General features: G+C 34.8%; 1 protein-coding gene across 2 annotated transcripts in view; it reads left to right on the forward strand.

Moving 5' to 3' along the window:
• PTPRQ (protein tyrosine phosphatase receptor type Q) overlaps positions 1-27,594 on the forward strand; it is a 242,572-nt gene that overhangs the window by 108,851 nt on the left and 106,127 nt on the right. The window lies entirely within an intron of this gene.

A 27,594-nucleotide genomic window follows, 5' to 3' on the forward strand; every position in this document is an offset into this window, starting at 1 on the left:
AACCCCATGAACTGCAGCACACCAGGCCTCCCCGTCCATCACCAACTCCCGTAGTTTACCCAAACCCATGTCCATCGAGTCGGTGATGCCGTCCAACCATCTCATACTCTGTTGTCCCCTTCTCCTCCTGCCCCCCATCCTTCCCAGTGTCAGGGTCTTTTCCAATGAGTCAACTCTTCGCATGAGGTGGCCAAAGTATTGGAGCTTCAACATCAGTCCTTCCAATCAACACCCAGGACTGATCTCCTTTAGGATGGACTGGTTGGATCTCCTTGCAGTCCAAGGGACTCTCAAGAGTCTTCTCCAACACCACAGTTCAAAAGCATCAATTCTTCGGCGTTCAGCTTGCTTTATAGTCCAACTCTCACATCCATACATGACTACTGGAAAAACCATAGCCTTGACTAGATGGACCTTTGTTGACAAGTAATGTCTCTGCTTTTTAATATGCTGTCTTGGTTGGTCATAACTTTCCTTCCAAGGAGTAAGCGTCTTTTAATTTCATGGCTGCAGTCACCATCTGCAGTGATTTTGGAGCCCCCAAATATAAGGTCAGCCACTGTTTCCACTGTTTCCTCATCTATTTTCCATGAAGTGATGGGACCTGATGCCATGATCTTAGTTTTCTGAATGTTCAGCCAACTTTTTCACTCTCCTCTTTCACTTTCATCAAGAGGCTCTTTAGTTCTTCACTTTCTGCCATAAGGGTGGTATCATCTGCATATCTGAGGTTATTGATATTTCTCCCAGCAATCTTGATTCCAGCTTGTGTTTCTTCCAGCCCAGCATTTCTCATGATGCATTCTGCATATAAGTTAAATAAGCAGGGTGACAATATAAAGCCTTGACATACTCCTTTTCCTGTTTAGAACCAGTCTGTTGTTCCATGTACAGTTCTAATGGTTGCTTCCTGACCTGCATACAGGTTTCTCAAGAGGCAGGTCAGGTGGTCTGGTATTCCCATCTCTTTCAGAATTTTCCACAGTGTATTGTGATCCACACAGTCAAAGGCTTTAGCATAGTCAATAAAGCAGAAATAGATGTTTTTCTGGAACTCTCTTGCTTTTTTGATGATCCAGCGGATGTTGGCAATTTGATCTCTGGTTCCTCTGCCTTTTCTAAATAGGATACTTTCCTTAAAAGTGAGCTTGAGATGAAAAGTATCCTTATACTTGTGGTGTGTTGGACATTTGACCAATATAATACTGATTTAATGCTTACTATGCCCAGGCTTCCCTCATAGCTCAGTCAATAAAGAATCTGCCGCAGTGCAGGAGACCCCGTTTTGATTACTGGGTTAGGAAGATCCCCTGGAGAAGGAAATGGCAACCCATTCCAGTATTCTTGTCTGTAGAATCCCATGGATAGAGGAGCCTGGCAAGCTACAGTCCATGGGGTTGCAAGAGTCAGACATGACTTAGTGACTAAACCACCACCACCATGCCCAGGCTCTGTGTTTGGGGTTCAAGACCCGTTTGAATCCCAAATGGAATTGGTGATCTCAAATCTATAGGTCCAAATAACTCTACCATATTGTAAAAACACATTTAGTAAATATAAAGCAATTAAACACAAACCTTGAATTTTATGGATTGAATTTTGTGGACTGAGGAATCAAACAGGAATTCAGGAAAAATACATTTTATTGAGGGCTGTAATGAAAAAGTGGAACAGCAATTGGATATTGCTCATTGGTAGCTTCAAAACTGCTTTATAGGAGAAATTTAGATGCAGTTACCTAATTAGAAGATGATGATATGTTTTTGAATTTCAGAATTTCATAATCAGGTACTAGGACTTCCCTGGTGGCTCAGATGGTAAAGCATCTGCCTACAGTGTGGGAGACCTGGGTTCGATCCCTGGGTCAGGAAGATCCCCTGGAGAAGGAAATGGCAACCCTCTCCAGTACTCTTGCCTGGAAAATCCCATGGACAGAGGAGCCTGGTGTGCTACAGTCCATGGGGTCGCAAAGAGTTGGACACGACTGAGCGACTTAACTTTCAATTTCTTTCTTCAGTCAGGTACTAATCTAATGTTTACTTAGGTTGCCTGATATAGATCGATAAACTCGCTAACTTTTCTAAATATTCTTTATTGTTGTTCCTCAACATGCTGTGAGAAAATGTCAGTTGTACATATCAAAAAACATTCTTCTTTTTATTTGAGCAGTCTTAGATGGTGGGGTTTAGGAAGATCTGATGTAGAATAAAGGATTGTAATACCAGGGATTAGGCTGAGATGGAAGGCTATATAGACAGTGTTGTATTGAAGATGATAAGAAGTGAGATTGAATAACTCAGGTGGACCTTACTCTGTTTTGTGTAATTGTAGCAGAAGTTTGAATTCAATATTATGGAAAAATGGGAACTTTGCTAAATTTAGAGTAAGAAGCAACATACGTTGACTCTGAAAACAGTGATGCGTTTTTGGCCATTTTCCTAAACACTGCAATAATCTCTTTAGAAAGATTTATTCATTACAAATAACTTACTGAATCACCCAAATCATGAAGAATAAAATTCACAGTCATTTTAATGGCCCGTAAGGTCCTTTTACAACCCAGCATTCGCTTCCTAAGTAATGTATGTATCTCCCCCTTCATCTTTTGAAAGTGAAAGTTAAAGTCGCTCAATCGTGTCTGACTCTTTGCAACCCCATGGGCTATACAGTCAGTGGAATTCTCCAGGCCAGAATACTGGAGTGGGTAGCCTTTCCCTTCTTCAGGGGATCTCCCCAACCCAGGGATCTAACCCAGGTCTCCCACATTGCAGGTGGATTCTTTACCAGCTGAGCCACCAGGGAAGCCCAAGAATACTGGAGTGGGTAGCCTTTCCCTTCTCCAGCGTATCTTCCCGATCCAGAGATTGAACCAGGGTCTCCTGCATTGCAGGCGGATTCTTTACCAACTGAGCTATGAGGGAAGCCCCTCATCTTTTGAAATTTACCCTCAAATGCTACAACTTCAAAGAGGACCTGACTTATTTATGATTGAACCTCCTCCCAGCTAGGATTTTCTATCCTTCTCTCCTGCTTTACTTTGTATGTGTCATTGTCTATGGATCTGTCTGTCCTCATTACATTGCATGCTCCATGAGAATAGGAATTTTCCTTTGTGCAGTTCACATCTATTTTCAGTGCCCAGAAATCAGTCTGGCATATAGGGATACTCAATAATTATGTATTATGAAAGAATGAATGAAACAATCAATATATAGGCCTAGAAGAGAGATAGAGACACAGTGAATATTCAATATCCATACTTTAGGTGCCTTAAGTAGAAAATTTCAGCCACAAAATATTTTTAGAAAATTATGTGGTAGATCTTTAAGAAAGGCATGTCTTCTGTGATATATTTTTAGTTTAACTTTTTATTTTGAGATAGTTATAGATTCACATGCATATATAAGAAATAATATAGAGAAATCCCATGTTTCCTTTATTTAGTTTCCCCCAATGGAAACATCTCATAAAACTATAATACAGTATCACAGCCACCTTATTTATATCAGTGCAATCAATATAGGGAATATTTCAATGAGGATAATTTTTCCTGTTGCCTTTTTATGGCCACAGTCAACTCCTGCCTACCTTCCTTGTACTTGTCATCTTAACCCTCTGACAACTACTAATTTCTTCTCTATTTTCTGTAATATTATCATTTCAAGAATGCTATATAAAATTATTTTGTAATGATTCATACGTTCATGTAATTTTCTTTGCCAGATTGTTAATATGATGGATAACATTGATTGATTTTCTAATACCAAACAATCCTTTGGTCTTTGGAGTCAACCCCACTTGATCATGGTGTACATTTTGTATTTATTACTAATTTCTTTTTGCTCATAGTTTAAGAATTTTTGCATCTAAATTCAAGAGGGATATTGATCTGTAGTATTGTGGAGGGTTTTTTTTTTCCACTGTCTTCGTATAGTTTTGGTATCAGGTGGCCTCATGGAATGAGTTTGGGAGTATTGCTTCCTCTGCAGCTTTTTGGAATAAGTGTTAACTCTTCTCTAAATATTTGATAGAATTCTCCTGTGAAGCCATCTGATCCTGGACTTTCATTTGTTGGGAGTTTTTTTAAATTACAGTTTCCATTTCAGTATTTGTAATTGAAAAAGTTTTAGTCGCTCAATTGTGTCCGACTTAGTTACTCGGTCATGTCTGACTCTTTGAGATCCCATCGACTGTACCCTGCCAGGCTCCTCTGTCTATGGAAATCTCCAGGCAAGAATACTGGAGTGGGTAGTATTCCTTTCTCCAGGGGATCTTCCTGACTGAGAAATTGAACCCAGGTCTCCTGCATTGCAGGCAGATTCTTTACCATCTGAGCCACCAGGGAAGCCCACTTGTGATTAGTCTGTTCTTATTTTCTATTTCTTCCTGATTCAGTCTTGAAAGATTGTACCTTTCTAAGAATTTGTGCGTTTCTTCTAGGTTGACTGTTTTATCTGTGCATGGTTGCTTGTAGTGGTCTCTCATGATCCTCTGCATTTCTGTGTTGTCTGTTGTAACTTACCCTTTTCTGTTTCTAGTTTTATTGATCTGTGCCCTCTCCCTTTTTTTCATGATGCATCTCACTGTCTTTGTCTAGTTTCAGTATCAGGGAATACTAGCTTAATAATATAAATCTCTTCTAATTTCTGGAAAAGATTGTGTGCTTGTGTAGTCACTTCAGTCATGTACAACTCTTTGTGACTCTATTCTCACCAGGCTCCTCTGTCCATGAGATTTTCCAGACAAGAATAATGGAATGGGTTGCCATTTCCTTCTCCAAGGGATCTTCCCGGCGCAGGGGTCAAACCCTCGTCTCTTAAGTCTCCTGCATTGGCAGGTGGGTTCTTAACCACTAGAGCCCCCTGAGAATTCTTTAAACATTTGGCAGAGTTCTTCAGTGGAACCATCTAGGCATGGAAATATCTTTTCGAGGAGCTTTAAAATTAAGTTTAAGACTCTCAGGATGCAAAATTGGAGCTGAAATTTATATCAAATCAGTTGTAAAAAGTGGTACTTCTGAATGATACATTTGTCACAAAGAAAAGAGAAATAAAAAATACAGTAAACTAAAAAGTGTTGAATTGATATGAAATAAAAACACAATATATCAAAATGTGTGAAACAGTTAAAGCAGTGAAGAGAGGGAAATTTATACCACTAAATGCATACATTGGAAAAGAGGAAGCGTCTCAGATTAATAATCTAACTCTCCTCCCCTCAACTAGAGTCTAGAAAAAGAAAAGGAAGATCTACTGAAGGATGTGAATAATAAAAATAAGAACAAAAATCAGTGAAATAAAAAACAGAAAGCAAGAGGAAAAATCAGTTAAATAAAGAACTGGTTCTTTGAAAAGATGAAATTGACAAGCTTCTAGTGAGCCCAAGAAAGGGAAAAAGAAGTCACAGATTACCAATATTTAGGAATGAGATCACTACAGATACTGCAGACATCAAAAGGATAATAAGGGGATAATACCAACAATTTTACACCTTGGATGAAATGAAGTTACCCTTTAAAATCACAATGACCACAGCTCAGCTAATATGAAATATTAATAGATTCTTTGAATAGTCCTATAATTCCTAGGGATATTAAATTTGTGATGGTTTCCTTCGATAACATTCTGGTAGAGAAAATGAGAGCACCTCTCCATTTCTGCCTTGTGGGTAGAAATCCAAGTTTCCCATTTGGCCTTTTGTTGACACCCAATGGGAGGATGCTGACTGAGCATGAGAAAGAAGGCTGCCCACTAGGCTTCCACCAAGAAGAGCAGGAGTGCCTCATAACTGCTTTCCCCATATTCTCCACTGACACGGTGAATGGATCTTATTCCCTCTGGAAAGGGTGAAAGTTGTGGCTCACTATTTTGCCTCACTCTATCAAGGATGGTTGGGATTACTGCCTAGTGAAGGCAGAAGAGTAGTTTCTTCATTTGGCCTTTGTTGTCATGGGAGGGAGAAGGACCACAGCCTTTTTCTGTAGTTTTTGGATAGAGCTATTATTGTCTAAACGTTTTCTACCTTGCCTAGGCTGCACTGTTTTGTTTTTTGTTTGTTAGTTTTTTCTGTTAGAGGAAGCACGCTTTTACTGAGGCTTTTTCAGGCTGAGCTGGGTGCAGCTGGAGATTGCTGGCTTTGGGAATATACGCAGCAAAAAGGAAAACCCAGTGAGCTCACTGCTGCGTTGTTCCCTGGGTCTTGTGTTCCCTAGTCACTTTGCCTTCTCACCACCTTTCAGAGTCTTATGTTTGTTTTATATTTAATGTCCATGGTTTTAGTTGTACTTTGTGGAGGGAACCAGGTGAATATATTTACTCCATCTCGAAAGCCTGAAGTTCATATGTGAGGATATGTTGAATATCATGTGTAGTACCCTTTTTATCTGTATGTTGAAGAATAATTTATTTAATATGTATGAAGTACTCTGCCAGGGGCTACTAGGAAGACTCTCACAAAATAAAATTATTTTCTTATGCTTTTAAAATTTAGAATTATATAATCTTAGGTCTTCATTAGATTTCAGAGATAACCCCATCAGTCATTTCATTTTGCAAATTTGGGAAATGAGGCAGAGAGGCTTAATATCTTCTGAGTTTGCTTTAGCTAATCGTTAGCAGAACTCTTGCAGATCCAGGACTCTTTCTACTATATTATGATACTTCACTTACCTTAGAAATTCACCCAATCATTTGTATTTATTGGAATGAAAATATTTTTCTCATTATTTCACATTATCTAAATAGAGTCATTATGGAGTAGGGAAATTCAGAAACATAATATGAATTTCATTAATTTGTGCAGGGATATTTATGTTATAGGTATATTTATATACTTCTATCCAAATATGGATTTAAAATTTAGGAAAACTAATTTTCTATGATCATATATGTGCTTAACCTATGATACTAAAAATACTATGAGTTATTAATATAATAAGATCTATGAAATACTGAAGCCATTCTGGGAAATTTTATAGTTTCTAGACACATATCACATTTTTTATCCTGGATCAATTCCAAAGGTGTAATGTTTGCCATTATGAATTTGTGTCATAGGTATCAAATTCTAAATTATAAGTTTAAAAGTCCTTTTAAATGTAATTCCTTTTTGAAAAAAAATGAATCTGAGTTACTCTGCATAATTCTCCTTGACCTCACTGATGTTCTAATACCTTTCATTAAATGGACTCCAGGCAACCACTGTTTTCTTCATTCCAGCTCCAGCTAAAGCCAGCTGTTCTTCAAGCAACATTTTTATTAACCTATTTAGGAACTGGGGCATATCTTATTACCCTATTTTCCATTCCTGTTCTATGCAGCTGTAGTTGATACTTTTCATAACAGCCTTTACATATCAACCTCCTCCTCAATTTCACCTCATTTTTTTTCTTATTTTCTTTTACTTCCCTTTTTAAGTAAATTATGCATGTGTGTATACATGCAAAACCCCTCTTCTTTCTTTTTGGTAACCTTTTGACCTAAAAGCTTCAGGAATGTACTCCTTATTTTTATGAGATTATAAACTTCAGGGAAAAATATTTACTAATGGTGAAAAAATTCTGAAATGTAGAATAAATGGGTTTTAATGATAGCGCAATTTCATTAACAATATTACATTGATTTAGACAATTAAGAAAAATCAGTGCAGTATGAATATAAATAAAAGGCTTTAAACAAATAGTAAGTTGTACAAATTATTGTTAACCTCAACAGTGAATTTCAAATATTTTTCATGGTATATAAGAAAACAACTTTTGAGGAGAAAGCCATTTTGTAAATATAAGATGTGCATAAATAAGAGCCACTCTATGATGAAACACTTTCAGAATTCAGATCAAGTAACATTTCTTAGTATATTAATTTTGTTATTGTAATTTAAATATTCACTACCCCCTATTCACCGCATCCTTGAATCACCCATTAATTCAGTGCCTGGATACCTTATTATGAATTATTACTTTAGAAACAATTGCAGGGTTAGAACGATAATATAATTCCATATGGATCACAATAATGAAATCTACACCAATTAAAGGATATGGTAAAATCGAATAGCTCAATTTTCTGACATTTTTGCGTGTGTGAAAGTCGCTCAGTCATGTCTGACTCTTTGCAACCCCATGGACTGTAGCCTGACAGGCTCCTCTCTCCATGGGATTCTCCAGGCCAGGAGTGAATTGCCATTTCTTCTATCATGGGATCTTCCCAACTCAGGGATTGAACCCAGGTCTCCCACATTGCAGGCAGATTCTTTACCATCTGACCCTCCAGGGAAGCCCTTCTGACATTTATTACTAATTAAATTGGTCTATTTTAGATAAGATTTTTAAAAATTTATTATTTTGTTTACTTTTGGCTGTGCTGGGTCTTCGTTGCTGCACAGGCTTTTCTCAAGTTGCAATGCATGAGCTTCTCCTTGCAATGGCTTCTCTTGTAAAGCACAGACTCTATAGTTGTGGCCTGTGGGCTGAATAGTTGTGGCTCATGAGTTCTAGAGCACAGGCTCAATAGTTGTGATACACAAGCTTTGTTGCCTCATGGCATGTGGAATTTTCCCGGGTCAGGGATCGAACCCTTGTCTTCTGCATTAGCAGGCAGATTCTTTACCACTGAGCTACCACAGAAGCTCTAGATAAGATTTTTTTAAAGCCAAGATTCTATTAGTAACTTATTAAATATAACAATTCAATATTAATGCCACTATTAATACTAATTAATAATACATTAATATTTGTTATGTATGGCAGCCTAACATTTTTAAAGTTTAGACTTGAAATTGGAAACTAATTTTGTGTTTAGGACATTATTACAGAGAAATTATTAACTGTGTGAGACATACTCCTTAGAAACTGGATAGAATGCTATTATTATAACTACTATTAGGAAATCTTCCTGAAGATTGAACAGTTACCAAAAGAGAATTGAAAGTAGTGGTTGACATTCTTGGACTAATCTGTAAGGCTTCTTTTCTAGTATGGACATATGAGAAATACAATAAAGATCATGATTTTTTCCATAATATCTAGATTCATAAAATATTAGTGTATCAGTATCTAGTATTTTAATTTTCTATATAAATGTATAACTTATTTTTAAATTATTGTTACCTTCTAATGGGAAGGTAACAATAATTTAAACATTTTAAATTTAAATTTAAAACATCTTTTTTTTAAACATTTTCTAATTATGGGAAATTATATATAGTGAGATGCACAGAACTTAATTGTACAATTAAATGAGTTTCCACACAGGCATACAGCCATATAACCACCACCATTTAACACCATATAGAATATTTCCATCTTCCACAGAAAGTTCCCTTGGACACCCACTCCTCAAGGCAACCACTATCCTGATTTCAGTCAACATAGATTAGTTTCACTTGTTCTTCAACTATATGTACTCTTTTATATCTGGCCTATTTCTTTCAACATAATTGTGAAATTCATGTTGAGGGTTCATCAATTTGTTTCTTTTATTATTGAGTCATTTTCCATCATTTGAATAGTCCATTATTTGTATGTCTAGTGGCTTAGAGGGTAAAAAATCTGTGTGCGATGCAGGAGATCTGGGTTCGATCCCTGGGTCAGGAAGATTCCCTGGAGAAGGAAATGGCAACCCACTCCAGTATTCTTGCCTGGATAATTCCTTGGACAGAGGAACCTGGGGGCTCTGGTCCACGGGGTTGCAAAGAGCAGGACATGACTGAGCGACTGACCCTTTCACTTTCTTTTGATTGACATATGGACTGTTCCAAACTAAGTGTTATGAATAAAAGTGCTATCGATATTTTTGTATAAAACTTTTTTTTTTGGACTTCCTGGGTCATAGTCTAGATCCATGTTTTAACTATTCAAGAAACTAACAAGTGCTTGTATGATTTTAAATACTCACCCAACAGCATACTTCTCAGTGTCGGTAGAATTTGGCATTATCAGTCTTTATAATTTTAGACAGTCTAGCTGGTATAAAATAACTTCTCTCTTATTGTGAGTTCAAGTTTCATTTCAGTGATGTTTAATGATGTTAATTCCTTTAACATGGTTATTGATCCTTCATATAAAGGCAGTTTTTGCTTTACCTAGTAGTGTGGGGCCATAAAGATGAGTGCAAAGCTGTCTATAAAATGTGTGCAAAGCAACCTTAGTAATCAATGGGGAAAGTGATGATTGTTCCATAACCTTCCAAAAAGTTTGCCACTACATTAAAAACTCTGTTCCTGTCAGTTAAAAATACATGGGAAATGAAAAAACAATAAAAACAATATTTAATATACTGTAATTTAAAATATTAGAAATACTGAGAATGAAAGTATTAACTTTCTTTATTAAAAACATATCAAGAGTGGTTGCATTCTTTTTCTCACTGTTCAGCTTATGATATAAAGAGAGCATCTTTTCTATGACTTGGCAAGTTTTTATATTCCTTTCAGAGTTCAGATTAGCTTCCAACATGCATATGGGCATGTGACATATGAACATGGAAGATAGGAAGCAATATAACAACACACTTTGCTGCCTGTGCATGAACTAAATAATAGATGCACAGTGACCAACCGATGACGAGTTTCAGAAGAAATGATATGTTGGGCCTCGGGTTATAATGTACATCTGTCTTTTTAAAAAATATTTATTTGGCTGTGCCAAGTCTTAGCTGCGTCACTTAGGATCTTCAGTCTTCATTGCGCATGCAGAATCTTTTAGTTGCTGCAAGCAAACTCTTGGTTGTGGGATATGAGACCTACTTCCCTGACCAGGGATCAAACCCAGGCCCACTGCACTGGGAGCTGAGTCTTAGCCGCTGGAACATCAGGAAAGTCCCTGCATCTATTATTTATGTAATGATTTTGTGGACAGAACTGATAACAGTGAAGCACTTTATGCAAGTACTCATAGTTAATATATAAAGGTAACAAAGTTTAACCCTTGTTTTGGGCAGACAGGGGTTATTTAATTAAACCATAAAAACAGAAATTCAAACATATTAGAACATGCAAAGTGAGGACTAGTCTGTCATTCTGGGGAGCTTTCTGTTCAACACTTTAGCCTATATTTTATTGAGTGGCTTTTCTTTTTAGTGCTGAGTTATAGGAATTCTTTATATATTTTGAATACACATCCTTTACTAGATGTATGTATAACAAATATCCCTTATTCAATGGCTTGACTATTTCCTTAATGGTACCTTTGGATGAGCAGATTATTTTAATATTAATGAAATCCAAATCAGCAGTTTTTAATTTCACATTAGTACCTTTTGTGTCCTGAGAAATAGTGTCTACTTCAAGATCATGAAAGTATTATCCTTTTATTCTAGAAAGTGTATAGTTTTAGCTTTAATATTTATATCCATAAATCACCTAGAATTTTGTATATATACATAGCATGAGGTGTGAATTAAAGTTCCTTTATAATATATTTACTCAATTTTTCCAAAACTATTTTTTAAAAAGTTTCTTTTTCCTTATTTAATTACCTTGGTAGCTTTGTCAAAAATCAAATATTTGACTGTATGCACTTCACTCTCTTTCTGAAATATATTCTCGTCTATTGTTTTGTCTGCCTTCATAAATACCACATTGTGTTTATTACAGTTTTGTAGGAAACAAATCATGAAATCAGGTAGTGTAACTTCCATAAATGTGTTCCTTTCCAAGTTGTTTTAGCTATTTTAGTTCTTTGTATTTCCATACAAATTTTATATTTAGAATCACCTTGTTAATTTTTACCAAAACACCCTATGGCATTTTCATTGGGATTGCATTTAATCTATTCATGTATTTAGGGAGAAGTGTCATTTAATATTAAGTAATCCATGAACATGGTATATGTCTCCATTTTTAGACTCCAATTTCAGCAGTGCTTTGTAGTTCACAGCAAATGAATTTTACATCTTTTGTTTAAACTATTCGTATCTAATGTTTTATGATATTGGAAGTAGAGTCATTTTAATTTTAGTCACCAGTTGTTTGAGGTAGAATCTAGAAATACAGGTAATTTTTGTTTTTTTGGTATTGTATCCTATAACTGCTAAATTTGTTTATTGGACATAGAAGATTGTTGGTATATATTGCTTTAGAATTTTCTGCATTTAAAAATATCGTTTCATCTACAATTAAAGTAATTTTAAATCTCTTTCTTTCTAAAACGTATGATTTATTTTCCCTTACCACATTGCACTGGCTAGACTCTGATACTATATCAAAAGATGTAATAAAAGCAGATACCCTTGCATTGTTCCCAGTTGAAGGAGGAAGCATCTGTCCTTTACTGTTTTGTATGATGTGTAATGTAGGATGTCTATAGATGCCCTTGATCATATGCTTTTTTCTCTTGTCTTCTGTTACTATGGTAAATTATGATTTACTATGGTATATGATTAATTTTTAAAATATTAGTGAACTTTACCTTCCTGAGGGCTTTCCTGATAGCTCAGTTGGTAAAGAATCCACCTACAATGCAGTTCAATTCCTGTGTTGGGAAGATCTGCTGGAGAAGGGATAGGCTACCCACTCCAGTATACCTGGGCTTCCCTTGTGGCTCAGCTGTTAAAGAATCCACCTGCAGTGCGGGAGACCTGGGTTTGATCTCTGAGTTGGGAAGATCCCCTGGAGAAGGGATAAGGCTACCTACTTCAGTATTGTGGCCTGGAGAATTCCATGGACTATATAGTCCATGAAGTTGCAAAGAACTGGACACGACTGAGCGACTTCCACTTTACCTTCCTGGGATGGACCACTTTTGATCAGATGCACTATCATTTTGTATATGGCTTGACAGGTGTTTGTGAATTGTCTTGATCGCTGTTACTTTCTTCCTTCTAAATATTTTACTTTTAATATGCTCTTCTTTTTTCTGTATTTTTATGGTGAGGATATAGATCATAGCTTTTTTCCTTTACTTTCTTTTTTCTCCAGCTTTATTGAGGTATGATTGATGAATAAATATTGGATATATTTAAGGTATTCAGTGCAGTGCATTGATATATGTATACATTATGAAATGATTCCCCCATCACACTATCCATCACCTCACATATTTACCTTTTTTGTGTGTGTAGTGAGAACACTTAAGATCTCCTCTCTTAACAATTTTCAAGTATACAGTACATCATAAATAACTATAGTTACCATGCTGTGCATTAGGTTTTTATAACTTATTCATATAACTAAAATTTATAACTTTTGACAAATATCCTCCATCACCTCTCTCCCCCCAGTCCCTGGCAAGCATTGTTCCACTCTGTTTGCATGAACTTGCCTTTTTTATAGGCCACACATAATACAATCTTGTAGTATTTATCTTTTTGTGTCTAGCATATTTCACTTAACATAATGATTTTAAGCATCCTTTTTTTCAAATATAAACATTTATAGCTATAAATCTCCTTCTTATATATCAGAAATTTTGACTTTTACTCTCAATAAAGATATTCTCTAATTTCCATTGAAATTTCTTCTTTAAGCCATAGTTATTTAAAAATATATTTAATTTCTAATATTTGGAACTTTTCCAGATATCTACATACTATCAAATTTTAATTTATAGCCATTGTTAGAGATTATGTCTATGCAAGTTAATTTTTAAGAATTAATTGGGACAGTTTCTATGGCTCAGAATATAATTTATCTTGTTGAATATTCTTCCATGCATACTTGAAAATAAGGTCTATTCTTCAGTTGTTGTCCATTAGTTCAATATGATAATGTTTTACAAATCTACATTCTTATCACTTTTCAGCAAAAATTATGCTATCAGTTATTGATAAGGAAATATTAAAATATCCAAATATATTGTGGATTTGTCTGTTTCTTCTTTCAATCTGTCAGTAGTTTGTTTATGTACTTTAGAGTTTTATTTATTAAACACATACACAGTATTAATTGTTATAACTTCCTAACTGACCATTTAATCATTATAAATTATCTCTTATATTTTTATATAATATAAATAATATAATAATAATATGAATATATTATATATATAATATATATTTATTCATATGATATAATATAAATATATATAAACATATAATATATTATTATATATTATAATAATATATTATATATTATTATAATATATAATACAAATTATAATAATTTAATTTAATAAATATATTAATTTAATTATGTATAAAATATATAATCCTTATATATAAATATAATATATATTATAGATATATATAATATATATTATATATTATGTATTATTTATATTATATCATTATATATTATATAATATATAATCTAATATATAGTATATATATTATGATAATATATGATATGATATATATTATATATATCATATATTATGTAGTATATATTATAATGTATAATTATAATATATATAATTATACATAATATTATAATATATAATATAGATATATAGATATAAAATATGTATAATATATATAATATATATAAATATATTATATATATTATATATTTTTTAATATATAATATATATAAGCTCAATATTATTGGGAAGCCCAATAATATATATTGTTATATAGATAATATAGATAATATAGGTAAATATCTGTAATATATAATATATATAATTATATATTATACATTATATAAATTATATTATATAACATATATTATTAATAATATAAATATGTTATATATTGTTTATTATGTATTAATTATAATTAATATTTAATATAAGTATATTATATTAATTGTATATATTAATGTACTATATTATATATAATATAATAATTAAATATATTATAAATAATATAAATATATATTTATAATATAAATATATATAATATAAAATCTTGTCTTAAAGATTCTTTAGTCTAATATTAATATAGGCACATGCTCTACTGTTTTGTATGTTTTTTTTTAACTTTACTTTTGAATTATTTGTATCACATTTAAACTGTCTGGTGTGCAAATTTTCTCTTGCAGGCAGCAGATAATTGGGTCTTTCATTTTTATTTTACTTGACAATCACTGTCTTCTAAATGGAGCATTTAATCTGTTTATATTTAAAGTAATTAAGTAAGTTGGAAGTGAAAATGTTACTTGCTCAGTCGTGTCCTAGTTTTTGTAACCGCATGGACTGTAGCCCACCAGGCTCTGTCCATGGAATTCTCCAGGCACAGATACTGTGGTGATTTGCCATTCCCTTCTCCAGGGGATCTTCCTGACCCTGGATCAAACCTCGGTCTCCTGCCTTGCAGGCAGATTCTTTACCATCTGAGACACCGCCGGGGGAAGCCCATTAAAGAAAGAACAGAGGGGAAAAAAAGAGATAGAAAACAAATAGCAAATAGAACTAAACTAAATTGAGTTAGTTGAGGTTAGTTCTATTCACTATTTGTTTTCTAGCTCTTTTCTAGTTCCTCTGTTCTTTATTGCCTTCCTTCTTTGTTGTCTCCTTATTTGGAGGTTTTAGCTTTGTGTTTTATTTTCTCTATAAGATTTTATCTATACTTCTTTGTCATTATTTTTAGTGGTTGATCAAGGGGTTACAATGTAATTCCTGAGTTTATTTTAGTTAAATTAATATTGTACAACTTCACATAAAATATATGAACTTTGCAAAAGTGCAATTACATATATATTGTCATACATTTGCCATCTATATATTTTAAGTGATTTACATATATTTACATTTTAAACCTCACAATTTATGGTATTACTTTTACTTGTATAGCCAGTAGATGTTAAAATAAATAAAGACCATATGTTTCCCATATAATTATCATTATTGGTATTCTTCTATTCCAGTAGTTATAAGTTATATTTGACATCATTTCTCCTTCAAGTAAAGAACTCCATTTAGAATTTCTGCTAGTGCAGGTATGCTGGCATGAAATTCTCTCAGATTTTACTTTGTTGAAAATAGATTTATTTTGTTTTCACGTTTGAGGAACTTTTTCTGTGGATTATATATAATTCTGGGTTGATAGTCACCCAACCCAATATTTGTCTCTTTAAAGATGTATTTCCTTTGTCTTCTGGTTCTTCTTATTTCTGATGAGATGTCAACTACTATTTACATCACTATCTATATGTATGAAAGATTATTTAAGGGGCAATTTTCAAGGTTTTTTTTCTTTTAAGCAATTTTACAATAATATGGTTTGTGTGGTTTTTGTCGCATTTATTTTGCTGTGAGTTCATTTAGTTTTCTGTATTGGTAAATTAATAATTTTCTAAAATTTGAGAAATTTGGGACCATCATTTTTAAATTATTTTTCTGCCCTTTACTATTCTTTTCTTCTGGGACTCTAATTCCATACCTCTTAAAGGACAGGGCTTTATTAAAATTTCTAACTTTTTTTCCTTTATTCTGTAGATCAGGTTTCTATTGATGTGCCATAATGTTCATTGACTGTATTCTGCCATCTTTAATCTGGTATTAAACAAATTCAGTATCATGTCAGGTATTATAAACTCTATAATTTCCATTTAGTTCTGTTTCCTTATCTCCATTTCTCTGCTGAAATTCCTCATTTGCTTTGTTTTCCATTAAGTCAAATAAAATATTTATCATAGCTTCTTTAAATTAGTTTTCTGTTCATTTCCACACCTGTGTTATTCTGTGATCTTTCTGTTGAACACTTTTTCCTTCTGACTGAGACGCATTTTTCTGTCGGTAGAAATTTTCTTGTCTGCATAGTAGTTTTTAAACCTAAATTTTGTGTTGTTGGTGATGTTGTGCAGAAACTCTGGATTTTGTTATCTTCTTTTGAAGGGTGTTAACTTTTCATTCTAACAGGCCACTAAGTTACTGAATTATAGTTTTGTGAATGTGTGATTTTGGTTTCAACTTTATCTGTGGAGAGAATTCCTTAGTCCTGGGACAATAGAGCAAGGTAAATGTATGATCCTTTTGGGATTTTGAAATGAGGCTTGCTACTTAATTCCTTAATTTGGTGTGATTCAAATTCTGAATTTTATCTCCTCTGCACTGGGAAGCATTTAAAATTTCCAGTAAGTTTTTCATCTGTTTCTTTCCACTTTGCTTCTTGGCATGCCCTATATACTTTTGCAATTATGAGAATGGCCAAGGATTTCTAGGGAGTTCAGACCCAGAGTTTGGGTCTAACCTCTTGGTGACTTCTTCCTTTTTTAACTACTCTGGCAATCCTGCATCCCTGATACCATAAGCCAGAAGCTGTCCCTCCCTCCCCCACAGAGGTCATAGTTGTTATCTGCATAAAGATTAGTGTGACACACAAGCTATTCTGGCATGATCAGAACAGATCTCTCAAACTTATTAGGTTGGGGTAATAGAATGTGTTTATATAAATTTTTGACTACTTCAGGAAAATTTTTGCATGATTTTGACAATTCTAGTCACACCGTGCACTTTTATGTGTAATAGCCTTACTGAACATTTTGTGAATACATAAAGGAAGGGTTTACATTGCAGTAATATACATAACTTTAATGGTATTTTTGTTCTTAAATATTTTGGCAATCCAAAATGTAACCAGTTTTTCTATTGGCTACATTATTTCACGGACTTCCCAGGTGACTAAGTGGTAAAGAATCCGCCTGCCAATGCAGGAAACATAGGTTCAATCCATGGGTCTGGAAGATGCCCTGGAGAAGGAAATGGCAACTCACTCCAGTGTTCTTGCCTAGGTAATCCTGTGGACAGAGGAAGCTGGTGGGTTACAATCCATGGGGTTGCAAAAGACTTGGATATGACTTAGGGACTAAACAATAACAACATTATTTCACGTGTCTCCAGTCTCACTCAATCCTTTGATCCTTTCTCCTCTTGATTTTTTTCCCTACTTCTCTGCTTTTATTCTTTCTCTCTCAGAATCCTTGAAAAACCCAAATCCGTTTATCTTATAGAACTTTCCCCAAACTTTAGATCCAGGAGTCTTTTTGTATATTTCACTCTATCAAGGTTTTCCATACAGCCAGTCTTTAAGAAAGAATGGTTTTAAGTAGCATTTGATTATAATCAGCAATGGTGACACTTGCTCATCAATCAGTATTGGTGATGGCATTGGTGATATTTTCTTCTTGAAATCTATGCATTCACCCATGCATCCATGTATCCATCCATTAGTTGGTTCACATATTCATTTATTTGTTAAATATTTCTTATGTACCAATGTGTGCCTGACATTATTGGCTTACATGAGTTTTTTTTTTTTTTTAATTTCTTTTTCCTATTCTAATTTACCCTGGATTAAATATTGACTTGACAGAGACTCATTTTTTTTTTTTTGGTCATCTTCTATTCTGATCGGAGAAGGCAATGGCACCCCACTCTAGTACTCTTGCCTGGAAAATCCCATGGACGGAGGAGCCTGGTAGGCTGCATTCCATGGGGTTGCTAAGAGTCAGACACAACTGAGCGACTTCACTTTCACTTTTCACTTTCATGCATTGGAGTAGGAAATGGCAACTCACTCCAGTGTTCTTGCCTGGAGAATCCCAGGGACAGGGGAGACTGGTGGGCTGTCATCTCTGGGGTCGCACAGAGTCGAACACGACTGAAGTGACTTAGCAGCAGCAGCTATTCTGATACTGTAAATACCATCCCCCTTAAACGTTTATTCACCTCATGGATTCAAAGCCAAATTGTTTCTCCCTACCTCTTACTCCTTTGTGGGTTAGCTGATAAAGAATCCTCTTGCAATATGGGAGACCTGGGTTCGATCCCTGGGTTGGGAAGATCCTCTGGAAAAGGGAAAGGCTACCCACTCCAGTATTCTGGCCTGGAGAATTCCATGGACTGTATAGTCCATGGTGTCACAAAGAGTTTTGGACATGACTGAGTGACTTTCATTTCACAACTTTTCAAGATTTGAGTAGAATTCCTTAATTGCTTCTTTCTGTTAAAATATGTTCTTTTCTCTTGGTTTTTGGTGGTCTCAGAATTTCTTTCTTTCACCTCTTACTCTAAACTAAGCTTTTGCCCTCAAGACAGCTCTATATATTCATGATAACAAGATTTGAAACTAGCATTTTATTTATTCATATCCATCCTCAAGCAAATCACCACTAACCAGTATATCATTCTCATTTCTTCTTCAGTGTCAGTAGTTCAACTTAGTCTCCAGGTGTTATTAATATGAGTGGTCTTAATAGACAATTAATTCTGTTATATAATTACTCCCCTAAGAACTGCTTCTGATAAACTACTTCAAATCAAAGTTGTCATTTTGATAGATATTCTCATGAGATGACTTGCTATACAGAGCTGTCAAACTAATGACTCTATAAAACAAATCAACTCACTTTGCCTCCAAATAGAATATGTCATCATTTTTCTTTTGATTTCTCCCCAAGAAAGTGACATTTCCACCCTGAAGTTTTACTGAGATATTTTTCTGAATCTTATGTTTTTAATAATATTTGGTTTAAAAACTATTATAGCTGTGGTCCATAGAATTTTGGTTCCCTAATTGTCTACCTATATATGCACCATGACAGACACTTAAAATATTTTTTAGAAAACCTTAGTCCTATTTATAGATAGTTTCTCAGTTCTCTTTCATGAAGATGAAATTTTCATGATTTAATCTGGCATACTAATAAGAGTGCATCATTCCATATTCTCAGCCTTGTAGTATCACCTAAAATCATAACAAATGTTGGGAAATTTTGTTTCAGCTACTGCAGAATCTATCTCTGCTTTAAGCAAGGCTGCCAGAGAGAAGTGTACTTAAAACTGAGTAATTAGAACCTCTGAAGAAATAGGTTTACATAAATGTGTTTGATAATTATTCTGCCCACCTACATTGAGAGACAAAAGAAAGAGCCAAGTTAAACATACTACGTATTTCCTATGTAAGGATGTTTTTGATGACGTTGTTCGTTAAATTATATGGTATTGTTTGTGTGATTTGGTGGGGGTCAGGGAGAGGTGGGAGAGCAATATCTTTGATCTCAATACCAGAGTTTATTGCATGTTTCCTGTTCATTTAATTTGCCTTTATTTATGGTCACAGAGATTTACCGTCTTAATTTTTTCCTATGTATTATTTTCTGTTGCCTGAGAGCCAAATCATAGCCTACTTCTAGGAAGTGTACAGTGTACATTTGATCTATTAATTTGATTCTTGGGTTTATTCTACTTGTTTACTTCTGTTTTTTCTCTGTCTACTATATCACCACATTTTTTTGCCAATATTCTTTTGCCTCTTTCTTTTAGCTCTGTTCTTAATTATTCTTTGTTATCATTGTAATTTACATTGTCTTGGTATCTAACCAGTTTCTATTAAGTTTACCTTTTCCTAATAACTAATTATACAGAGTCTCAGGATTTTCTTTAAGTTTATGCTTTACCAGTTAATCTCTGTCCCTTGTTCTCTACATTCTGCAGTAGTCATCTAAGTTCATATCTCAAAGTTTCAGTGCCTTTCAATAACAGCACACTTAATACAACCACCTGCCCCCACTCTCCCATTTTTTTCTTATGACTTCCTTAGAATTTCTTTTCTCTAATCTGGTATACTTCCCAGCCCATGACAGACATCTTGTTGCTACTTAATGTATCTCTCTCCTTATTAATCTACTTAAACATTATTTCTCCCTCATCTCTACTAATCATCAATTGTTCCTTCAGGTTATACCTCCCAGACCTTCTCTTTCCTTGGAAACTTCCTTTTGGCATCACCTATATGTGATAGTTTCTATTGGCTAAATTAATTTTACATATATACCCTAAGCCTTGCCCACACCACTCAATCTGTAAATGATATTGATTAAATTCAAGTTAGTGCAAAATTTATCCGGTATGAGAAAATTTTTTTGCACTTAACTTTGCAGGCATTCCTATGTTTATATTGATCCATATTATGTTGGTGTTAGCAAACTGTACTTTTGTTTGTTTATGCTCAGATCATATAGTTGTACTTTGCGTTTTGTAGTTTATTTAAAATTAGTAGAGACAAAAATATTCCTAAACTAGGAAAGATTGTGTTGATACTTTGGTAAGTTTATAGATATTTATAAATATTAAATTTTCAGACATTTGTTTTGCTTAAAAGAGAGTGTATCTGTGCTTGAAGATAAATGTACGCAGTCATGACTGAAGAATTAAGGAAACTTGGTCTTGCATATTACCACAGTTAACCAGGTTAATGCTACCATCCTATAAGAGTGTAGCAACTTCTAATAATTGATATTCAGAAGTTTAGAAAGTAATTATATTTTATACACATTTTCATCTTCTAAGTGGGATATACTAAGTAATCACTAAAAACTGATATGCATTTTAACTGTAACAAATTTTACTTGTATAGATCTGTAGACTTTCATTTCAACCATGATAAAAGTATTTCTCTGATAAGAATAATTTATGAATAAAAATATAATTTACGGAATACCTTGGCAGAGAATGTTGATCGCTTCATCACAGTTCAGTCATGTTCAGAAAATCTAAGCAAGCTGCATGATTATTCCAGGAAGCATGGAATGATGTGTTCAAATGAGTACCATCTGTGAATAGAAAAAGTTTGAGGTTTTTAGTCATTCTTAAAGAATGGAAATCTGATTCTCCATGCTAAAATGAGTGTAATCCTTTTCGTATCTGTAATTCAATAGGGCAGTTGCCTTGAAATAGTCTAGTTCAGCACACAGTTCATCAAAAGAGAAGATGCTGGATATAAATGAAGTTTACTGCTAGTTATTTATGTGCACATCTGAGGTAGCCTTGTTAAAAAAAAAAAAAACTGTCTATGAAGTTATACTATATATTTGGCCTCAGATTAGATTTATTTCTGGTTCATCTTTCTAAATACATTTGAGTGAAAAATGTGGACAAAGTTTTGTACCACATGAAAACCAAAGGACTGTGTTATGAACCATAATTTAGTCACGTATCAATACTTACTGAGTGGCCCATGCCAGACTCTGGACGTCTTGTGCCAGGCCCATCCCTGTGCCTGTCATAAGGAAGGCAATTGCAATTATTGTTACTCTTCCTTTAGTTAGGTTAAAATAACTTGTATAGGTCTTGCTTCTTTGTCAAGTTAAAGTACTGTCCTATCTAGACCTTTTCTTCTCTTCAAAACTTATTTACAGAATGTAGAGCCTGTGGACCAATATTAATCTGCTGAAATTTTTTTTATTGTGCCACAAACTTTGCCATTAAAGTCTTCTTTCCTGAGATCTGAGGGGATAAAAAAGTTGGTCAGAGAGCCATGTGCATCTCATCATCCCTTCTGCTGAATACAGGGAAAGGGTAGCCTCTTCTGCCTTCTCCAGCTCCTAAATAGAGAATGCATCCTTTTATCCTCCCACCTCTAGCTGCTTAGTAAACCCTCGGTGAAGGAAACAGGAAAGGAGTAGTTGGTGATGGACTGGAAAGAAAGGAAATCTCTGATCACACACACTGGATCTTATGGGAGAAAAGCAGTCAATGGTTTTGATGCAAATTAAAAGGCAATACAAAACTTATCAAGTATTCCCACTGCACTTAGGAGAAAACTAAAAATCTTGAATCTAGCCTACAAGGCTCAACATTATCTGATTCTGGCCTACACCTGTAACTTTCTATCTTCCCATTCACCTCTTCTTATACCCAGTAGCCTTCTGTACGTGTTTCCACTGTGCTATGTTTTCTTATTCCAATGTCTTAACATGATGTTTTTTCACCAGGGAGGCTACATTTTATCTGTCAGATCTCCAATTAAATTATAATTCATCAGGAACAGTCTGGTGACCATCTATCTAAATCAAATCTCCTGTAATACCCTCTTATTCATTTGTTCATTCTTTCAAAAATATTTATTAAATGCCTATTTTGTTCCAAGAATTAGTCTAGACCTTCAGAGACACAATCTAACATGTAGGTTGGCATTTATATATATACATATATTATATATACATATATAATATATGTAATATATATAATACATATATGATGTATATATTTATATAATATATAAATAAATTTGGAGTAATTGCTCGATCTTTTTTTATTGATATGAATGCAGAATAAAAACCTTTATAGATCTTTGGTATAAATGTTGGAGTAAAGTGGAAATGAAAATAGGATTAGGCCTGCTTAAGGTGGATTTTCAGTGTCGAATTAGGATTTATAGGATGGTAGATATCAGTTTAAAATAAGGAAGGCTGTACAAAATAATAGAGTGCTCTGGAATCAATTTTTTAAAAAGCCCCTCAAGATTTTTAGTTTGCCTTTGTATGTTTAAGAACAGGTTAGATAAGTAGAGATTGGTCATTTGTTAGTGGAAAGTTGTATTACTTTTCTATTGTATGTCATGAATTATTACAAACTTAGTGATTTGAAAAACAACACCCACCCACTTATTAGAGAACAGTTCTGTAGGTCAGAGTCCTACTGGTGTGCTATGCCTGGATTCTCAGAGTCTCACGAAGTCTCACAAGGTCAAATCAAGATTCCATGGGGTGAAGGTTCTCTTCCAAGCTAATATGGTTGTGGCAGAATTCAGTTTCTCACAGTTGTAGAACTGAGATTCCCAATTCCTGGCTGGCTTTTGGCCAAGAACTGTCTTTAGCTCCTAGAGAGGTCCTGAATTCTTTGTCAGGTGGTCCCTTCCTTCTTCAGAGCCAGCAGTTGAGAAATATTTGTACATTGAATCTAATCTCTTGCTTAAAATACTTCCTCTTTGGTAACTAGCCAAAAAAATAAAAAAATCTCTCTGCTTTTAAAGGACTCATTACAAAATCAGGGCCCTTGGATAATCTCTATTTTATTTTAATAAATTTTATTTTAGTCTTTATTTTTAAAGTATTTATTTACTTACTTGCCTATGCCAGGTCTTCATTGTGACATGTGGGATCTAGTTTCCTGGCCAGGGATTGAACACAAGTCCTTTGCACTGGGAGAGCAGAGTCTTAGCCACTGGACCACCAGGGAAGTTCCCTCTCCTTATTTTAAAGTAAACCAATTTGGATTCTTAATTATAGCTGCAAAATTTTTTTGCATCAGCACCTATATCAGTGTTTGGTTGAAAAACTGGAAGAAGGCATAGAAGGAGAAAGTGAAGTCACTCAGTCGTGTCCGACTCTTTGCCACCCCATGGACTGTAGCCTACCAGGCTCCTCCGTCCATGGGATTTTCCAGGCAAGAGTACTGAAGTGGGCTGCCATTTCCTTCTCCAGGGGATCTTCCCCACTCAGGGATCAAACATGGGTCTCCTGCCTTGTAGGCAGATGCTTTGCCATCTGAGCCACCAGGGAAGCCTGGAAGAAGGCATATGTACTGAAATTCTTAGGGAGATCTGTCTCCATAAAGGTCAGACATAACAAGCCAGGTTGACGGAGATCATCTCTGAGCTGCCATCAAATTCTGATTCTATGATCCTCTGATTCATCTGCCTGTTCTATGGATTCTACCACCAAAATAGATCTAAAACTTCACTTCTTTTCTATTGCTACCATATTATTTTCTCTTTGCTGAACAAATCAAATGGTCTATGAATTTGTCCCTTTACCTATTTGCGAGTATGACTGGATTTGAAAAAATGTACTTCTGAACATCTCATTCTGACAGCTTGATATAGCTTTCTATTGCTTGACAAGCGATCTATAATCTTGTGACGTAGTATGTCCCCAGACTCTGTTACTGCCAATGTGAATTATAAGCCATAGTTGATTTAGATCACTTTACCCTCCTCTTCTTGAATCTCTGCCTTTATAGTTAGTGAAAACTTCTCTGTTCATATGCAACCTTTTCTCTTAAAATTTTTTCTGTACCCCCAAATCAGTCAGGTTTCTCTGCTTTGTGTTAGCGTAGTTTGAAAACATATCTTATCATCAAGTGGTCTGAATTAAAATTTAGTGGCTGAAGGATTTCAATAAATAACAGAAATTCTACTTTTTAGCCAATTATTAACTTCTTTCTCTGCAAAGGTACATTTTTCTTAAAAATAACTTTTTCTCTAATTGTTCTTATTCATAACTAGACATACAAGAGGGAATATACTGTAAGTAGTTTAGTAAGTGTTCTGTTTGTAAGGCTACTTTTTTAAAGGTTAATGTTTGATTAAATACAGTAAGATATGATGATAAAAAATACTAAATATTTGAAAACAGGCTCATTGTATATGATCATATAGCTTTAAGTAATCTACTATTTGTTTTCTACTGCATTAGACTTTTTCTTCTTTTCCAGGTTTGTGTGTGTGTACTCAGTCGCTCCGTCGCTATCCCCTGGACTCTAGCCTGCCAGGCTCCTCTGTCCATGGGATTTCTGAGGCAAGAATCCTGGAGTTGGTTGCCATATCCTTCTCCAGGAGATCTTCCTGATCCAGAGCTCAAACCCATGTCTCCTGTGTCTCCTGCATTGGCAGGCAGATTCTTTACTACTGAACCACCTAGGAAACCCCTTTTCAGATTTAGGGAATATTAATATATAATCTATAAGTCTGTAAAACAAATAGAAATAAATATCAAGTTTTAGGCTATGCCTATACAGGATGATAATATCAACTATTCCAGTTTGTATCTTTAAAAAAAAAAAGCTTTTTTGACTTTTATTTGACTAACTTGACCAAATTGATTTGCTGTTTTTGAGCCATGAAAATAGAGTTGTGACGTACTATTGGATGAGACCATTAAACGCAGATTGACTTGACTATTTATTAAATTTTTTAATGTTGATATAGCTATTTGTGGGATTGACTTGTGTAATACAATTAGTATTCACATTAAAAAATTGTAGATAATGCTGTAAAAATTTAAGAGAAAATTCAAAATTTTTAACTCAAGTTCAGACATCTCTACAGAACTCCAGACTTATGCATACATCTATTATTTGACCTCTTCTGTGTATCTGATAGGCAATTCAAAGTTAACATGCTCAAAAGAAATCCTTCGTCTTACTCTGCACAGTCTACTTCTTGTATGGTCATCCCTTTTTTGGTTAATAGTGACTTTATCTTTCTTTTTGCAGATGAAGACCTTAGAGCTTTCCTCTACTCCTCTCTCTCTCTCTCTTTTACCTCATATGTCACATGTCAGCAAATCCTGTCAGCTCTCCTTCAGATTATATTCAGAATCTGAATACTTCATTTCTGCGCTGCATTTCTGCTCCAGGCCATCATGATCTTTTATGTTGACACTGCAATAGCTAACTAATTACTCTGTTTTCACCCTCTCTCCCTTGTCCATTCTAGACAAAACAGCTAGAGTGATTCTGCGAAAATATTATGTTAGAACTTGTAATTACTCCTGCTCAAGTAGTCATACCAATGTTCCGCTGCTGCTGCTGCTAAGTCGTTTCAGTCGTGTCTGACTCTGTGCGACCCCATAGACAGCAGCCCACCAAGCTCCCCCGTTCCTGGGATTCTCCAGGCAAGAACACTGGAGTGGGTTGCCATTTCCTTCTCCAATCCATGACAGTGAAAAGTGAAAGTGAAGTCCCTCAGTCGTGTCCGACTCTTAGCAACCCCATGGACTGCAGCCCACCAGGCTCCTCTGTCCATGGGATTTTCCAGGCAACAGTACTAGAGTGGGGTGCCATTGCCTTCTCCGACCAGTGTTCTACATCATATACAATCGAGTCTTCAGTGTTTCTTTTCAGATCTCACCTCCTACTAGCCCACTGGCCTCTTTTATTCTTTAAATATTACCAAGCATGATTCCAACCTAGGAATGTCATCATGCATTTCCCTCTGCTGGAAATGTTCTTCCTCAAAATATTCACGTGGCTAGCTTCCCTACCTTCATCAGGAACTTCATGTCTCCTCATCAGTGAGGCTTTCTCTCTGACTACTCAGGCTTAAAATTTCCCTATCTTGGAACTCTTCTTCCCTTTCTTATTTTTTTTCCATAGCAGTAATCATCATGCAGACTTCCCTGTTGACTCAGTGGTAAAGAATCCTTCTGCCAATGCAGCAGATGTAGGTTTGATCTCTGGGTCAGGAAGATCCCCTGGAGAAGGAAATCGCAACCCACTCTAGTGTTCTTCCCTGGGAAATCCCATGGACAGAGGAGCCTGGTGGGCTACAGTCCATGGAGTCACAGAAGAGTCGGATACGACTCAGAGACTGAGCACACACGCATGCAATCATCGTGCAAAATACTGTATGTTATGTTGGGCTTCTTTGGTGGGGGTATTTACTGAAATCTGAATATGATACGTTTAGGAATGAATGAGTTTTTAATGAATAATTTTCTAACTCATTTATTGTTTAATTTTATCTTTAATGTGCATATTAACATAATGTTTTTATGTCTAGTGTAATTTTCATACGAATCACTGTTATCATTCTCCCTACCTCGGCCTTCTGAGTGCAGTTCCTTGCACACATGCAAGGACAGGCATGGTTGAAGAAAGTGTTCATATCGCTTTGTTCTTTTATATTTACAACTGTAATACACTTAAATTACTTGTCTAATAAGTGGCTACTTCTTGAAAACAAAACATAAGCCTGTGTATTTTAGTTTCCTAACACCAACCCCAGAGCCTGACACATAGTATGCGTATAGCAAACCAGTAGATAATATGAAATCTGATAATGGTCCCAAGTAGGACCATGTGATTGTTGGTGATACCTTATTCTGTGTGTTAATGTCAGTGTGGTTGATGATGTTCTAGAAAGAGTTTTACTAATTTTAAATATGTGCAAGATAAAATAAAATTACCCAATTATATAAATTATTAATTAATTT

This window comes from Giraffa tippelskirchi, chromosome 4, assembly GCF_054371585.1.
Source record: "Giraffa tippelskirchi isolate mGirTip1 chromosome 4, T2T-mGirTip1v1.2.pri, whole genome shotgun sequence".
Lineage (NCBI taxonomy): Eukaryota > Metazoa > Chordata > Mammalia > Artiodactyla > Giraffidae > Giraffa > Giraffa tippelskirchi.